The following is a 19,671-nucleotide window of genomic DNA, read 5'->3' on the forward strand; positions in this document are numbered from 1 at the left end:
GGTCTGAGATAATTAATGTATGGCCAAAAGCCTCTGAAGAAGACTAGACAGGGCTGACACCTGACCCATGAAAATCCATCTTGCTGTCCACTACCACCTGAAGAGAGGAAAGAATTATCCTAACTAAAAAACAGGGTTGGAACCTTCTAGCCATACACCAGGTGACATAAGCTTTCCAAGTGTGGCAGTTTTCGTAGCTTTTAGCATACTGAGGTTAACTGAATCCAACATCTCTCCGAGTCTCAGCATCTGGGCTTCAACAGCCATACCGTTAAATTAAATCTGTGTCTAAGACACAGAGTGCACGATAAGTCCCTGAAATAGAAGATCTGGCCTGTCTGGTAGGGGCCAAGTAGTGTCAGTGAACAGATGGATTAGGTTGGCATACCAGGTTCCTCTTTTCTTCAAGTTCAGGGCTAACAGAGTCCTGAAATTGCCCTCCACTTCAATACTCATACCTCATAGGACCCCACTCCTATAAATCTTTGCTCCTAATCAGAGACCGTGTTCCTTTTTTATCCTCCTCCTTAAGGACCAAAGGGGTAGTTCTTACCTGAAGGAGTTGTGAACCCGGTTCTGGTTCCTGTTTACAGGTCGCACCCATGATGGAATTTTCTGGTGTCTGGAGTCCAGTATCCCAGCTACTAGCAGGGAGGACATGGGGATGAAGTGCGATACCACAAAGAGCTTACTATCCAGCCACTGGCTGGCAAGCAGCAGTATGGCCATTTGTCCTAGCTACTAGCGGGAGGCCTTTTTCTTAAATGATCCCCAAGATCGTGCCTATGGATGGGAGCCAGGTCGGATGGTCGGCGTGCTGGAGCAGTATTGTATGGCAGCCTGTGTATGTTTATGTTTTTTTTTTTTTTTTTGTCCTGTGCCGGTTGTTTTGGTGTGGGGATGGTGGCTGGAGCGCATATGCATTCCAGCTCGTCGCTCTTTTCCTGTACTGCACAGCTGCAAAGCCTCGATTGAGATTGAGGCATGGTATGCGCCTGCTCAGTGCAGTCGATGTGGCGGCGACTGCGCATGCGCGCAAGTGCCGTGGAGATGATGCTGTCGGCGTCATGATGTCATCCGGCGGCAGTTTTAAAAACCTGTCAGGTTCAGACAGGTTTGCTGCTTCACCTTAGCAAAAAAATCACTACTTGCTCTGTGGAATCCGGGGGTAAGAGTTTTAATGCTTTAATCCTTGCTGAATTAACTCTGTATTGGCTTATTGATTTTGAACACTAGATGGTATTGTTTTCATTCATTAATTTATTTTTTTGCTATTGACTTAGTTGCAGCTTGTCTGAATCTGTTACTATGGATGTTTCTGCCCCCTTGTGGCCAGCCCTTGTGCTGCAGGTAGGAAGGAATTTTATTGTCCCTTTCTGCCTGTTTGTTGGGTTGGTTAGGGGGGTAGCAGGTAAATAAAAAATATATATATATTTTTTCTCCTTATCATTTATTTTAACCCTTCCGTACCGGATCTTCAATCGTCAGCACACGAAGATAATGCTCAGTCTGGGTCACGTTGTGGCCATTCAAGATCAAATTCTGGACGTCATAAGTCATCTTCCAGACACCGCTCTGACAAATCAAGGTCCGGGTCTCGGCACTATTCCCACCACCATTCTGGTCCCTTGGAAGGAAAATCCTGTTGGGGTTGTAGACCAAAATAGATCAGATGCCACGTATGCAGTCGTTCCTCCATCTGTACCAACTTCAGTGGTTGAGATGGAAGACCTTGAGGTTCCGGGTCCCTCCCGTGACAGTTTTTCCTTCAGTGGATCCTCTGACAGTGAGGCTGAAGTGGATGATTCTAATGCAGGGCTTGATTTTTCCCTGGTTCCTCATCTGGTCAGAGCAGTCAAAGATGCATTAAGATGGGAGGAGGCGGTGGAAGCACCCTCTAAACAGAGGAAGTACTTTAACTACTTGACCACTGGGCACTTAAACACTCTTAACCAGACCAATTTTCAGCTTTCGGCGCTCAAACATTTTAAATGACAATTACTCAGTCATGCAACACTGTACCCATATGACATTTTTGTCCTTTTTTTCACACAAATAGAGCTTTCTTTTGGTGGTATTTAATCACCGCTGGGTTTTTTATTTTTTGTGCTATAAAAGAAAAAAGACCGAAAATTCTGTAAAAAAAAAAAGAATTTTTCTTCGTTTCTGTTATAAAATTTAGCAGATTAGTAATTTTTCTTCATAAATTTTGGCCAAAATGTATACTACTACATATCTTTGGTAAAAATAAGTACAAATTGGTGGGTATTATTTGGTCTTTGTGAAAGTTATAGAGTCCACAAGCTATGGTGCCAATATCTGAAAATTGATCACACCTGAAGGACTGATGGTCTATTTCAATTCTTGAGACCCTAACATGCCAGAAAAGTACAAATACCCCCCAAATGACCCCTTTTTGGCAAGAAGACATTCCAAGGTATTTAGTAAGAGGCATGATGAGTTTTTTGAAGTTGTCATTTTTTCCCACAATTCTTTGCAAAATCAAGATTTTTTTTTTCCTTTTTTTTTTCTTCACAAAATTGTCATATTATCAGTTTATTACTTACACACAGCATATGCATACCACAAATTACACCCCAAAACACATTCTGCTATTACTCCGGAGTATGGCGATACCACATGTGTGAGACTTTTACACAGCATGGCCACATACAGAGGCCCAACATGCAAGAAGCACCATCAGGCGTTCTGGAGCACCCAGGACAATTCTGACATTTCTCTCCTACATGTAAAAATCATAATTTATTTGCTAGAAAATTACATAGAACCAAAAAACATTATACATGTTTTTTAGCAAAGAGCCTAGAGAATACAATGGCGGTCGTTGCAACTTTTTATCTCGCACGGTATTTGCACAGCAATTTTTCGAACGTGTTTTTTTTGGAAAAAAACAGTTTTGTGCTAAAAAAACAAAAAAAAACAAAAAAAAAAAAACAGTAAAGTTAGCTCAATTTTTGCATAATGTGAAAGATGAAGTTATGCTGAGTAAATAGATACCTAACATGTCACTCTTCAAAATTGCACACGCTCGTGGAATGGCGCCAAACATCGCTACTTAAAAATCCCCATAGGTGACGCTTACATATTTTTACTGGTTACGTGTTTTGAGTTACAGGTGAGGTCTAGGGCTAGAATTATTGCTCTCGCTCTAACGTTCGCAACGATACCTCACGTGTGGTTTGAACACCGTTTTCATATGGGACTTACGTATGCGTTCGCTTCTGCATGCGAGCACATGGGGACAGGGTGCTTTTAATTTTTTTTAATTTTTTATTGTTCATTTTACTTTATTTATTTTAGTTTGACATTTTTTTTGTCCCCTCTCGCCTCCTGTAAGAATGATGAAGCAGCGGAACAGCCGCTATGATTGTTCTTATGGTGTAGGGAATCGCTGGCTGAAAAAGCTGATATCTGAATGATGCCTGTAGCTACAGGCACCATTCAGATATCCCTGCACAAAGTCAAGGACATCATATGACGGCTGGCTGGGTATTGCAAGGTATCACCGACTATGGCTGGGTATTGCAGGGTATCACCGACTATGGCTGGGTATTGCAGGGTATCTCCGAGTATGGCTGGGTATTGCAGGGTATCTCCGAGTATGACTGGGTATTGCATGGTATCTCCGAGTATGACTGGGTATTGCAGGGTATCTCCGAGTATGGCTGGGTATTGCAGGGTATCTCTGAGTAGGGCTGGGTATGGCAATTTATGGCAGAGTATTGGCAGGGTATTACAGGCTATTGTAGAGTACCGGCAGGGTATTGTAGAGTACCGGCAGGGTATTGGCAGGGTATTTCAGGGTGTTTTGGCGGGTATTGCAAAGTATTGGCAGGGAATTGAGGGCTTAAATTTAGGTGAGCAGCGATGTGGGCACTGCAGATGCAGCCTGCTGACAATGATCTCTTCCCCCCTCCGCTGTACCGATCAGTACAGTGAGGGAAGGGAGGAACCTGGCGTCAGAACATCACTTGACAGAGCGATCACGTGGTAAATGGCCGTGATGAGCACAGGACCCGGCGGTCATGGATGCTCTCGAGTGCGCGCCCCAGGGGGCACGTGAGAGCGGAATTCTGGGAGAACGTCATATGATGGCCTCTCAGAGTTAAGAAACCACCCTGTAGCCGTCATTCAGCTATGGGGCAGTTGTTAAGTGGTTAAGCATCTTAAAAAAAGAGTGCTCAAATTTTCCCTTTTTGGGGGAACTGGGTGAAATCATCTTGGATGAATGGAGTAAGGTCGAGAGGAAGAAATCTTTGATCTCTAAAGTGGCAAGAATGTACCCATTTAAGGGTGAAGAGGTGAAGCATTTGGAGTCTGCTCCTCTTATTGATGCGGCTTTGATGAGGTTGGTGAGACATGTCACGCTCCCTCTGGAAGACACTGTCTCTTTTAAGGATGGTCTTGAAAGGAAAATCGATATAGATTTGAAGTGTATCTATATTACGGCTGGGATGGCCTGTAAGCCAGCGTTGGCATTGGCGGCATTACATAAAGCTATGGAGTGTTGGACTGATGATATGGGTGCGACTTTGAGAAGCATTTCCAAGGATGCACTCAAGAATTCTCCAATACATGAGATGAAAATGGCGTTGACGTTTCTGGGTGAGGCATCTCTGGACATTATTCGCCTAGTAGCACGTGTCATGTTGTCTTCTGTTACAGCTAAACGGACCTTATGGTTATGCCCTTGGGTGGCGGATCTGGCCTCTAAACAGGCTTGGTGCAAAATTCCCTTTGAGGGCGCCTCCCTCTTTGGGAATAAGCTTGATTCAGCCATCACACGTGCTACCGGGGGGAAGTCTGGATTCTTACCTCAGGATCACCGGCTTTTAGGTCAGAAGAGGGCCCAAGCCAGACAAGATCCGGAACGTGCTAGGGATGCACGTTGCTACAGGCCGGGTCGTGAATTTAGGAAGAACTGGAGGAGAAACCAGCCGTCTGGTCAGAAGACTTCGAAAACAACATCTTCCGGGGGACGAGAATCTGTAAAATCTCTTTGATATAGAGCCTGTCCAGGCGGAGCAGGTAGGGGCCCGTCGACTCCGTTTCTGCCACGTCTGGGCAGCCTTGATACAGGATTATTGGGTCATCAAAACAGTTTCCCTAGGGCATGCCTGGGTGTTCAGCAGTCCACCCATACATCTTTGTTCCCACGTGTCTTCCTCATTCAGAAGAAAAGAGGTTCTTCTGGCTTACACAGATTCCCTTATCGCTCAAGGTGCGGCCAATTTGGTTGGAGGAAAAATTTCAAGGGATCTATTACCCTCTTTTTATGGTCCTCAAAAAGAGCAGGTCTTGGAGGCAAGTCAGTCATCGACTTGACTTACCTGAATTCCTTTATTAAAAAGGAGAAATTCAAGATGGAAACATTATTGACTATACGACAGACAATACAACCAGGCGATTGGTTAGTTTCGATAGATCTAAAAGACGTATACTTTCATGTCCCAATCGCGAAAAATATCTCAGATTCTCAGTGAACCAAAGACATCGGCAGTTCGGGCTTACAACATCGCCGCGGGTGTTTTCAACGCTCTTACTGGCGGTGGTCGCCTTGATCAGAGTCAAAGATATCCGGTTACATCATTATTTGGACAACCTACTCATGCTGTCATAGGACAAGGAGCAGTTGCTGTCGCACCGAGATCAAGTCATCTCTACCCTGATAGGGTTCAGTTGGCTGTTGAACAGGTAGAAAAGTCACCTGGAGCCAACACAGTCTCTAGTGTTGGGGCACAGTTCGACACTGCGAAGAGTACGATCTCTCTCCCTCTGGAAAAGATCTCAGTAGTCTGAGACAGAATTCATCTGGCAATTTCAGCTCCCATTCTCAGGGCTTCTCAGTGCCTCAGGATAATAGGCAGCATGGTAGGCAGCTCCTATGGTTAAGTGAGTGCAATGGAGGATGCAACCTTTTCAGAAGGGTTTCCTTCAACAGTGGAATCCGGAGTTGCAAGATCACCTATTTCGGGTTAACTCCTTCCATGCGGGAAAGTCTCCCCTGGTGGTTGCAACGGAAGAATCTTCTCAACTGCCATTCAATAGCTCCAGTATCTTGGATAACAGTAACAACAGATGCTAGCAACAGGGTCTGGGGCGCTCTCTGTCTGTCAGAGGTAGCCCAGGGCAGGTGGGATTTTCCACCTCAGAGGGTGGTTTAGAACGTATTGGAGCTTCGAGCTGCCTTCCAGGCCCTTTCGGGCTTTCCTCCATCTGACATCAAGGGCCTCAGTCCTCATGAGGTTGGACAATACGGCGGCGGTATCGTATATCAAAAGACAAGGGGCGCTCGCAGTCTCTTCCTTCTGAAGGAGGTCAGTGCCTTGGGTTCTAAGGAGCCCTTCCTTACCTTCTTCCCAGATCGAGTGGTTCTGATCCCAATGTTAGGATCAAATCCTAAAGTAACATCGGTATTCCACGAGAATCAAGCGATTGTTCTTCCAACTTTTCAGTCAGTTGATTCTTCAATTGCCCATCCTCTGGATGTTGGGGAAGTTTTGAAGTACTACTTGGAAGCTACAGCATCTTTCAGGAAGTCAGATCAACTGTTTGTCTATTTTTACGGAAAAAACAGGGGATTGCGTGCTTCCTCTAGAACCATTGCGGGCTGGATTGTACAGACTATCCAAAGGGCATATAAGGCTAAGGGGCTGGCTCCTCCAGAGGCCGTGACTGCTCATTCTACCAGAGGTGTATCGACGTCATGGACAGCCTCCCGACACGTGTCGGCAGAAGTAATCTGCAAGGCAGCTTCATGGTCATCGATTAAATACTTTCATGACGCACTATTGTATTGAGCCAGTGGCTCTTTCTTCTGTTAATTTCAGTTTAAATGTTCTATCTGTTTGAACGGTGCTAATTAAACCTTCCTTTTGTTGGACCAGCAATTTGTGCCCACCCGGGTGTGTATGGCTATTTATTTCCCATATGTAGGCTGCCATGGAGTCTGTCAGGAAAACTGAAAATTTATATCAAATACTTACCGTAATTTTCCTTTCCTGATGAACTCCATGGCAGCAGGAGTTCCCTCCCATTTGCTGGAGTAAGCTAAGTTATGGAACACGGTCTCTAATTAGGAGAAAAAAATTAATGGGAGTGGGGTCCTATGAGGTATCAGAGGTGGGATTAATACGTAGGCTGCCATGGAGTCCATCAGGAAAGGAAAATTACGGTAAGTATTTGATATAAATTTTCAGTTTTGCAGCGCTGTAGGAACGGTGTATACACCTCTCCAAAAGCGCCCCTGCCCATTGAAAGCAATGGGGCAGCATCGCCGCAAAGGCACTTTGCGGGCAGTTTTAACTAGGGGTGCGCCAAATGGGTTTTTTGGTGCTGAAATTGATACTGAAAATGAAAAATACACTAGGCCGAAAATGACCAATACCGAAACTTTAAAAAAATATATAGATTTTTATACAGGAGATGGTCAGAGACTGGGGACATGGTACAGGAGATGGTCAGAGACTGCAGACATGACACAAGAGATCAATGCAGCCTCACCAGTGCCCATCAGATGCAACCTGCCTGTGTCCCCAGTGCAGCCAACCTGTGTCCCACTTCATCCCCAGTGCAGCCAGCCTATATCCCGACTGCAGCCAGCTTGGGCAAGGGGAGAGAGGAGAGCCACCACCTGGTTGATTACAGCACTGGGAACATAACAGCTTTCATTTCAATAGCTGTGTGTTCCCCACCACGCGCTGTCACATACTGCCCCTCCCTTGTCTGGGGAAACTTTGATAGACAGATCTGCTGTAATCAACCAGGTGGTGGCTCTCCTCTCTCTTCTGCGCTATACGACATCCCTGTGATGGGCAACACCAGGGTGAAGCCTTAAAGTTGTTGTAAGTTATTTTTTTTCTTGAAAGCATGATCTGTAGGCATAGTGTTTGTCCCTTTCTATGTTGTAAGCCTATCCCTGTGTCCCCCAGTGTACACCGACTAGAGCTGCGCAATTTAACCCCCCACACGATCTTAATGCGGAGTTCAACCTAAAAGTGGAACTTCCGCTCATTGTACTCCTTCCCCCCTCTAGTGCCACATTTCGCACCTTTCAGGAGGGGGTCAGGATACCTGTGTTTCACAGGTATGCTGTCCGCACTTCCCGGAGCCCCAACTGTGGGTATTGACATCACCGCGGGGCTCTCTCTTCCTCCCTCCCCAGCAGCCGGGCCCGTAGGAGAGAGGAGCGGAGCCTCGCGCATGTGCAGTAGAGTTCCCGGCGTGAAGCTGTAAGGATGTAGGGTTCCCAGAGTGAAGTCTTACTTGCAATGGAGGCGGCATGCCCAGACAGCTGATGGAAACATCAGCTGCGGTGCTGACATTACTGGACTCCAGGACAGGCATGTGTCTGATTATTAAAAGTTAGCAGCTGCCGTATGTGCAGCTGCTGGTTTTTAATTTTTGCAGCAGTGGGTGGACCTCCGCTTTAATCCAGCATTTCCACGATTCAGGTAACAAGTGTAGAGCCGTCCCCTGCTCACAGCTGTCAAAAAAACAGCCAGCAATGTTTATTAACAATATTGCACAGCGCTGAGAGAAAGATAAAATGAAACAATGTATCTTTCTGTTAATTTAGGGATGAACCTCCGTCGGCTAATGAGATCATTTTAACCATTTAAAGTCTTTTTCTGACACTTGTTGCTTACAAGTTAAAATCAGTATTTTTTGCTAGAAAATTACTTAGAATCCCCAAACATTATATATATTTTTTAGCAGAGACCGTAGAGAATAAAATGGCGGTCGTTGCAATATTTTATGTCACACTGCATTTGCGCAAGGTCTTACAAAGGCAATTTTTTGCGAAAAAATACACCAATAAAAAAAAAAAAAACGAAAGTAAAGTTGCCCATTTCTTTTGTATAATGTGAAAGATGATGATACGCCAAGAATCGTGATATTAATTCTAAGCAAAGAAATAATTTGTATACTAACCCTCGAACCATTTTTAAGGCATGCATGACAGTGTGTGGATATTCAAGGTTGTTCAATCAATAAGTCAGAGCATAAAAATTGCGGCCTTTGCTGACGATATTTTTTTATCATGTCACCAGAAACTACGCTACCAAATCTACTAAAGGAGTTTGATCGCTATAGTAAAGTGTCGAATTTTAGGAGAGATGGTAAAATCAGATTAGGCAATTTTCTTGAAGGGACAAGGATGAAAACTGCATCGAAAATACAGCTTATGTTCAATGCGCCATTGGATTCTTGGCAGATGCAACAGCTCACTCACTTTCTCAGTTCTCTTATCGCCTAAATATGCCAATGGAAAAATCTGATAGAAAAACCTACTTCCCACGCGGTATCGGTGGTATATAAAATATGAATAGATCATCCAAAAGATTATGTCCCTAGATTTCTTGAGAAATGGGAAAGGGACTTGGATACCACATTTTCTAAAGAACAACGTAACCAAATCCTATACTTTGCCCATTATTCTTCTACAGCCAGTAACTATCAAGAGTTATGCTATAAAATTCTTACGAGATGGTACAAAGTCCCATCGTTAATACAGAAAACGTATCTGGAAGAGACAAATATTTGTTGGCGTTGTGGAGAGTTGGTGGGTGATATGCTACATATCTTCTGGTCATGTCGAAAACTACTAGATTTTTGGGTCAAAATGCAAAAGATCATAAAACAGTTAACAGGGTATGATTTGTGATCTGACCCAGCTAGATATCTCCTCCACCTTTCAGATTTTTCAAAACATAAAGTACCGAAACTCATTGGTCGCTCATTTGTTGAATGCAGCAAAGGCGTGTATCCCGGCCTTATTGAAGAAGAAAACACCCCCTTCGACTTTACAGTGCTTTAAAAAAAATTGACCTATATGTATGGAAAAGGGTTTTCCACGCATGGTAAAGAGGTGAGGTTTGAATAAAAATTAGGGATGCACCGAAATTTTGTCCGAAAATGGCCTTTTCGGCATTTTGCTGAAAGAGAATTCTTGCCGATAATGGCACCGAAAATCATGCATGCGCAGTAGCGGTGGAAGAAACTTCGGATGGCATCACTCTTTCTGTGGGTGGCTTGCATGTTCCTCGTGGGTAAGGCGCCGCACTCATAAACACGTTCCCTGCTGAGATGCTGGCACCTTCCCCGCGGACGCTCCTCGTGCTTGTGAGACAGCTTCATAGAGGGCTGCACATAGCATACTCAAGTACAAGAGTGGGCACTGTCCCTCCTGGATGGCTACCATTACTACTATTCGCCGGTAAGCAATGCATTGCCTTTTTTGCCTTATTTAAACTGACAAACAATCCAACTAATTTTATTTTACTATACTACTGAAACGGTCATAGCAGTCAAACAACATGTATTACTTACTACTTGGCCTAATATGTCTGTCTGTCTGTCTGCACTGCAGTACATCTGACTTGTAGCAAAAATATTATTACATATAATAAAACTGATTTGAAATGGAATGGCATGCTATTTATTCTGTAGTATACTATAAAATTAAATGTATGCCCTTGTTGTCATTGAATTTGTCATTTTGTCACAGTATATTATAGTAAGCTATTAGTTATACAGTACACACTGACATGACAGCAAGCGCATGCTTTTTTAAAACATGACAGTACGCAATAAATGTATAATATTAATATATTTAATAACTATATATTATATATTTTATTGCGTACTGTAATGTTTCAACAAATCATGTATTAGTTATAATATATTATAACTTAGTTATAATACTACGCTGACAAATTCAATGACAATAAGCGCATGAAGTTATAGTATACTATACTACAGAATAGCTCAAAAAAATTAAATATAGCATGCAATTGCAATTTGCATGCAAGCAATCCATTCCATTTCAAATGAAATTTAATCAGTGCAATTATATTATCTTTTTGGCACAAGTCAGATGTACTGCAGTGCAGACATAACTACCTTGCATGGCAAGAGCTGCACCGTTTAAAAAAGAAAAAAAAAGTGATAGTTTGTTATTTTTTTTTAAACCTGCCTCCTGGGGTTTAGCTTTTAAATTGATTTTGTCCCCCCCCCCCCCCCCTTCAGATTTCACTCCCACTATAGATCATTCTATGCTATTATTCAGCGCTACCAGCAAAGGTGGACCATGTCTGCAGTGTGGAAATATTTTAAAGTTTCTGATAAAGACCCCAAATTTGCAATCTGTAGTCTTTTCTCAGCAGAAATTTCAAGAGGGGGCACAGTGCCAAGGCATTTTTCAACAACAGGTTTGATACACCACCTGAAAACACCTCATCGAGTTCAGCATTCAGATTACAAGAAAACAGTGCCACTTCCCAAAAGTGGCTCAGGCTCAACACCATCTGTGGCCACAGTCTTTGAAAAGGTTAAAAAATTTGCAAGCGACAGTCCCAAAGCTCGTGCCATAACAGATAAAATTATGGAATTTATTGCATTAGACGACCAGCCATTCTCTGTTGTGGAGGACATTGGATTTCGTAGGCTCATGCAACATATTGAGCCGCGTTATTCACTACCAAGCAGATGCTACTTTGCCGATACCTGTCTACCTGAATTGTTTTGCAGTGTTAGAAAACACGTTCAAGAGCTCATGACTACCGACATTATAGCAATCAGTTTTACTACCGACATTTGGAGTTCAAACGTCAGTCCAACGAGCATGCTTAGCCTGACAGCGCAGTGGATAGTGTGGTGGAGATTTTGAAATATAATATTTATAGCAAGGAGCTTAAAGGAAACCATTCTGAATGTATGACTTCATATTTTCAGGTTTATGTGTGTATGTGGGCAGAGGTTTTAATACAGAAATGTCTCCTATCTCGTGGGAACCATTGAATGTCCCCAGGTGTTAAGTGAATACCAATCATTTTTGCAGACATTGAGGCTCCATCTCCCCAGGGGACACTAACATGCTAATGTCAGAACTGTTTGGGCTGAAGGATCAAAGGAGGTGGTTCATATAAAATAGGGCGAGAGTTAGCTGATGGCCTGTTCAGTTCCAGACCATCGGGGCGACAGGATGTCCGTGTAACGTATACTTTTCTCCCTCTCTCTCTCTCTCCACTTGTCTTGAAATATTGATAAATAGTGATGGACGAACTTCCGACGGGACGTTTTGCGAAAGCGGCCGATAGTTCGCGAACCGGAACGTTCACGGCGGGCCCCATTGACTTCAATGGGAGGCGAACTTCGCAAACCTACAGGTCAAATTTGCAGCCACAAAATAATTAATAGCTGTGCAAACATAGTCCCACCACATGGCCAATGACATAACACATGTATGAGGTGAATCTGTGATCGACAACTACAAGCATTATTTTTTTATATGGGTAATTGTTGTGACAATTCAGGACTGTGGAGCGCATGAAGGCAATGGAGGAGAGGGAAGGTCAGGGACCAGGGTAGGCAAAGAAGAGGGTGCAGGAGATGATCACCAGCAGCGTGACATACAGCAATGACACCTGCACCGTGATAGAGTCATCTGACAACAGCACCGTGATAGAGAGCACTGACATCAGCAGCGTGACATAAAGCACTAACACCAGCACCGTGATATACAGCACTGACAGCAGCACCATGATAGAGAGCACTGACATCAGCAGCGTGACATAAAGCACTAACACCAGCACCGTGATATACAGCACTGACAGCAGCACCGTGATCAGGAGGAAGTCAGCACAGCACAGGGATGGTGGGAGCCCCTCATAATAAGCAGCCCCAGTAGAAATATGACACCGCTCAACCTCTTCAAAGAGGAGGGTAGGGGCATATAGTACGGTGTGCTTTTTTTTGGACAAGGAAGTGAGCCAAATGAAGAAAGAATGTCTCGATTAAAAAAATTGTTTATAGACATATACATGGTCTACTGGTCACATGTGTTGAATTCCTCCGAGATCCATGCCTCATTCATTTTTAGAAATGTGAGGTAGTTAACACTGTCGTGAGCTAGGCGAGTACGCTTATCGGTCACGATCCCCCCTGTTGCGCTGAACATCCTTTCGGACAGGACACTGGATGAGGGGCAAGCCAACAGTTCGATTGCAAATTGGGCAAACTCTGGCCAGAGGTCAAGCCTGCCCACCCAGTAGTCCAGGGGTTCATCACTCCTCAGAGCGTCCACATCGGCTGTTAACCCGATATAGTTGGACACCTGACGGTCTAGGCGTTCCCTGATGCTGGATCCGGATGACACCTGTCGATGGGTCGGCTGAAAGAATGACCTCATATCCGAAGTCACCAACACATCTTCAAACCGGCCTCTTCTTGCAGGCGCTGTTGGATTGGTACCCGCAACTCCTTCTCTGGGAGTGGGAATTGCTCTTCTGCCAGAGCACGCAAAAGCAGAATGCAGCATTTCTCGAAGCAAGGCCTGGAAGTGCTCCATTCTGCCAGCCCTCTGTGACGGCGGTAAGATTTCCGCCATTTTGTGTTTGTACCGGGGGGTCTAAGTATGTTGCCACCCAGTACTGGTCCTTGACCCTTATGCTTTTTATACGGGGGTCCCTATTAAAACACTGGAGCATGAAGGCCCCCATTTGCACTAAACTGGAAGTGGTGTGGTGGCCTGGCTCCTGCTCATCATCCAGGATAATGTCGTCCTCTTCATTCTCCTCTCCCCATCCACGCACAACAGGGATCCCAGAAAGGTTTAAAGCATGCTCTTCTTGCTCCTCCTCATCCGCCCCGGCACCATCCTCCGCTGACTCCTCTTCAGACTCCTGTTGTTCACTTGTCTCAGATAGAGTAGCCTCCCCTGGGAATTCATCCAGCATTGCGACTTCCTCATCTTCCCACTCCTGCTCCTCCACAGCTTGATCAATGACACGACGCATAGCACGCTCCATAAAGAAGGCATAAGGTACCATGTCACTGATGGCGCCATGGCTGCGACTGACCAGTTTGGTGATCTCCTCAAATGGGCGCAGAAGTCTGCATGCGTCGCGCATGAGCAGCCACTGGCGCGGTGAAAAAAACCCCAGCTCCCCAGAACCGTTTCTGCCGCAGAGTTCATACAGGTAGACGTTAACTGCACGTTTCTGCTGGAGCAGCCTATCAAGCATATAGAAGGTTGAGTTCCATCGCGTCAGGCAATCGCAAATAAGACATCTGACCGGCAGATTGTGTCGCCGCTGAATGTCAGCAAGGCGAGCCATGACCGTGTAAGATCTTCTGAAATGGGCCGAGATTTTCCTTGCCTGCCGCAAGATGTCCTGGACCCCAGGGTATTTGACAAGGAATCGCTGCACGACCAAGTTTAAGACGTGTGCCATGCATGGCACGTGTGTGATTTTGCCCTGTTTCAATGCGCTAAGCAGATTGGCACCGTTGTCACACACCACTTTACCAACTGTCAAATTGAGCGGTGTTAGCCACTGATCTGCCTGTGAACGCAAAGCTGAAAGGAGTGCCGGGCCAGTGTGGCTCTTGGCTTCCAGGCACAACAGACGCAGCACAGCATGGCAACGTCTCCCCTGGCATGTCGAATAGGTTCTGGGGAGCTTGGGCGGCGCAGCGGAAGAGACGCTAGCAGCGTAAAAGGAGGAGTCAGCCGAGGAGGAGAGGGAGGAGGATGGAGTAGGAGGAGGAGGAGGAGGAGGAGAAGAGTCAGGCCTGCATGCAATCCGTGGCGGTAAAACCAAATCTACACGGGTGCCACGGGTTACATGCTTGACGGCAGTCAGAAGGTTCACCCAGTGGGCAGTAAAAGTGATATACCTTCCCTGCCCATGTTTGCTAGACCACGTGTCTGTGGTCAGATGTATCTTGGCACCGACACTGTGTGCCAGAGATACATTCACTTGCCGCTGAACATGGCCATATAGCTCTGGGATGCCCTTCTCTGAGAAATACTTCCTTCCTGGGACCTTCCATTGTGGTGTTCCAATGGCCACAAATTTGCGAAAGGCCTCCGAGTCCACCAGTTTATATGGCAGTAGTTGGCGGACTATCAGTTCTGACAAGCCAGCCGTCAACCGTTGGGCAAGAGGGTTATCCGGCGTCGTAATTTTTTTACGCTCGAGCATTAGGCCCACGGAAGCCTGCCTATTTGCAGAAAAACGTGAGCTTGGCGTGATGGAAGGTGGAGTGGAGGACAATTGTGAGGAGAGAGGAGAAGGAGAAGTAGAAGACAAGGCTGGACGGTGAGAGCCTGCAGTGTGGCTTTGTGTGTTCCGTTGCTCCCACTGGGCTCGGTGATGGCTGCTCATGTGCCTTCTTAAGGTGGTCGTCCCTAGGTGAGTGTTGGGCTTACCGCGACTAATGCATTGACTGCAAAGATTGCAGATGGCAACGCTATTGTCAGCAGCGGACACGTTTAAAAAAAGCCCACACTGCGGAGCCATGTGCCGGTGTCCTGGGAGCGCCAGATGTGACCGTACATAGTCGATGACTCGCTCCTGATACATTTGCAGTCTGCTTTGTCCCTCCTGTGCAATGTAAGTTATTCCTGCTTCTCCTCCCTATCTGCTGGTCCATATCTCCCTCTGAACTCCCCTCCTCTTCCTCTCTTGTGGGCACCCACGTGACATCACTAGACCCGTCATCATCAACGTCACCTTCCCCACCGCTATAAGTAGAGATCTCGGAGTAGGCAGCAACACCGGGGACCAACCTCCTCCTTGGGCTTATCTGGGTACTGTCGTCAGACTGCTGAGTTGCGGTTGTTGCTACCTCCTCTTCCTGATCCAATGCCAAGAGTGGCTGCGCATCAGAAATGTCCTCTTGATATGGATCGGAAAATAATTCCTGCGAACTCAAGCGGAAGGTATGTGGTGTTGTTGGTGGTAGTGTCTTTGGGGGTGCACATAGAGAGTGAAGAAGAGGGTGCAGATCGAGAGGATGAGGAGGGTGCAGAAGAGTAAGGCTGAGCGAGCCACTCAACCAAGTCTGGTGCGTCCTTTAAAGTAATTGAACGCGCCTTCTGCAACTTCCCACTTTGGCTCAAGCCTGTTGCTCCTGCCCTACCCCTACCACCCCTGCGGAAGGGCCTGCCTTTTCCTGTCATTTTTAAATGACCCTGTGACAAAACTCTCAGTCCCTATACTGATGAAGGACTGCTGCAGTATAGGGCAGCAGTCAGTCAGCAGTCAGTCAGCAGTAGTGCACCTCAACCCTATGTATTGTGGACCTATACCAGTCCTTATAGAATGGCAGACTGTATCTCACTCAACCCTATGTACTATAGCACCCTACACCAGGTTATTAACAGTCCTTATAAGGAGCTTTGTGGAACAAGTAGGTTGTGAATGATTAGCAGACTGCAGCAGAAGGGCAGCAGTCAAGTATAATATTCTTTCTATATTTGGAAGAAAGGAATATTATACGTGTACAAGCCTATTACCATACCACTGATACCAGTCCTGAAAAGAACCTTTGTGGACCTAATATACTAACAGCTACTGATTAAACTGACCCTCACTGCCTCACACACTGCTTCCTGCCTGTCCCTATATAAACTGACAAAACAGAGGCTACTGGAACAATAACTGGAATAGCACTTTTGTGGACCTGATAGTAACAGCTAATGACTAAACTGACTGTCCCTGCAGCAGAAACACCGTCCTGTCCCTTTCTCTAAACTGACTCAGGCTGCTGCAACAATCAGTAGCACAGCAAACCTATATACACCTAACACCTACACCAGTCCTGAAAATAACTTTTGTGTACCAAATAGCTAGCGATTTGGGTCACTGCAATCTCTCCCTGCTCCACACAGCAACCTCTCCCTATAGTGACAGAAGGAAGAATGTAAAATGGCCGCCGGATCGGGTCTATTTATAAGTTAGGGGGAATGTCCAATTGTCCATGTGATGTAATGTCTCAATTGGCTGTCCTGTACCCCATGATGGATGTGTCATCATAGGTCAAAGTTCTTTTACACAGTAAACACGGAAGTCCGCCGGGCAAACTGCGCCAATAGTCCGCCGAACGGGCGGACCGCGAACAGCCGAAATTCGCCGCGAAACGACCGCCGGGCGAACCGTTCGGCCATCACTATTGATAGTGTATGTCTATAGTAACCATATGGCCTAAATTATCTTTGCAGCCTAAGCAACACCGTACTTGTAACATCACTTGAGTTATATGATAAGTTCTAATTATTCTAAAGTTTATTTTCTGTATAAATAAAGGTAATTGCTTATCTTTTCGCACTGTTATTGTTCGTTTTTATTCGTATATAGACAAAGGTTTAATCACTTATTTCTGGTATCGTTAATCACTTAAGTGAGATATAAAAATAGCCAGAACAATAGATGACAAATTTCAATTGCAAAACATCCTACTTAATGCACATGAGTTTGTTGGATCACATACAGCAGCAGCAATAGCTGACATTTTAAAATCCATGCTTGGCACATTGAGAAGTCTAAAGTGCATTTGATTGTCCGAGATAATGGCAAAGGCAATGGAGGACAGTGAACTTAAAGTGGTTGTAAACCCTTACAACACACTTTGACCTACAGGTAAGCCTAGATTAAGGCTTACCTGTAGGTCCAAGAAATATCTCCTAAACCTATACGGTTTAGGAGATATTTGCCCGAAGACAGGCAGCGCGGCATCTTCAACGACGGAGATGCCGCACGTGTCGGCTCCCGTGCGCATGCGCGGGAGTGACGTCATTGCGGCTTCGCCGAATGACAGCGGCGGAGCTGCGAGACCCCACTGAGAAGATGGATGCGCCAGACTACAGGGGACAGTGGTGACTTCGCTGGCTCCTGTGTCAGGTAAGTGACACATAATGGACTACTATGTGATGCATAGTAGTCCATTATGCTTTGCCTTTGCAGGGAATGAAAGGTTAGGGTTTACTTCCTCTTTAAAAGCATACCGTTTATGGCACACACCCTGCAATTGACTGTGAAAGAAGGATTGCTGAGTCAGCGCACCATATCTGATATTGTATCAAAAGGAAGAAAAATTGTGGGTCACTTTAAGCATTCTCCGCTTGCTTATTCCAGATTACAAACTTTGCAGATACAGTTTGGAATGTCACCAAAACTACTGCAGCAAGATGTAGCCACTCGTTGGAACAGCACCTACTATATGCTGCAAAGTCTTTTTGAACAAAAGCGTGTTTTAGCTGCATACATTGCAGATTACGAGCTGCCGACAACACTGAGCACACATCAGTGGATGTTAGTTGAAAATAGTTTTGTCTCTTCTATCTCCATTTGAACAGTTAACAAAAGAAATAAGATCAAATAATGCTTCCATTTCTGAAGTTATTCCTTTGATTGCCGCACTGAAGCGTCTGCTAGGAAGAGAGATAGAAACAGACCATGGCGTAAAAACGGCTCTACTGGAGGCCTTTACCAACCAGTTTCAAGACACCAAGTCCAACCCTCTGTACTGCATTGCAACAGTTCTAGATTCTTGATTTAAAGAAAATTATTTTAACTTTGAGAAAAAGCAGCGTGCACGGGAATGATACAGGCACAAATGGAGGTGGTGGAAGCATCTGGGGAAGGAGTTTTGAGGTGAAGCACAGAGGAAAGTGAGAAGAAACGGTTGCATACAAGTTAAGAGGAACACGCTCCCTCCATATCGGATATGTTTGAAGAAATTTTACATGAATGCACCCCGGTCCATAGCAGTGCCACAACAAGTGCAGCTACCCAACAGCTGGACATTTATTTAGCTGAACAGCCTATCGCCAGAAGTGACAATCCCCTTGCGTACTGGCGCATCAACAAACGTTTTCCTTTGCTTGCACAGATTGCACGCAGATATTTATCTGCCCCAAGCACCAGTACAGAGAGTGAGAGACTATTCAGTCTAGCATCTCATATTCTTGACGAGAAGAGAAACAGTCTCTCCTGTGAGAAAGCTGAGCAACTTTTGTTCTTATAGCAAAATCTGCCACTTTTACTAAAATAGATTTATAAGTCCGTAGCACAGACCAATTCATTAACCATGTTGTTGAACATAGTAAATGAATTGGCATTGGACTGTGCTATTGGACAATGGAACATACAACATAGTATGACTGACTACCAGCATGTTCCAATTGTTTAGTTGTGCCATACTGCCATTAGTTGGTTGTTCATTGTAGTTCTTCTACAGTTTTTTTGCACTTCTTCAATTTAAGAGAGAACTCCAGCTTTAGTACTGTACACACACATCATACATTGTTTGTTGCTGTTGGGCCAAACTGTGTCTCTCCCTAAGCTTTCAGCCCGCTGCATGTGCATACTCCAGTACTATACACTACCACACTGTGTTCCAGATTGGGGTGGAGACTTCTTCCAGAAACAGACTAGTCTACATTGCTTGCTGTAGACCAGACTGTAGACTGTGTTCCGGGATGTCTACGCTCATACCCGGGGGCCTGAACACAGTGCGGTCTACTGTATGACTATGTATGTAACTCGCACTTACATACACTTATCGCACATGCAGCCGCTGACACCTTAGGGAGAGAACTTAGGGGGGAAAAAAAAAAATTATTACAGTTCTCAAGTTGAGAATAATTTAAAAATATTTATTGCATTTAGCATATGTTAAACGTATATATTTTAGATACTGCGAAACAGAATAACAGCCTTCTGCCATATTATCTTGTTCTTTAGACATAGTTTGTTGTTGGAATAAACTATGTCAGTCATTGATTCTCTCCCTAAGCTTTCAGCCCACTGCATGTGCAAAACTGTATGTTCTGTATCTGTGGCTGTCTACATACTCCAG

The sequence above is a fragment of the Lithobates pipiens genome, unplaced genomic scaffold (genome assembly GCF_037356315.1).
Source record: "Lithobates pipiens isolate NorthernLeopardFrog02 unplaced genomic scaffold, aLitPip1_a1.2 Scaffold_3, whole genome shotgun sequence".
In the NCBI taxonomy this organism is placed as follows: domain Eukaryota; kingdom Metazoa; phylum Chordata; class Amphibia; order Anura; family Ranidae; genus Lithobates; species Lithobates pipiens.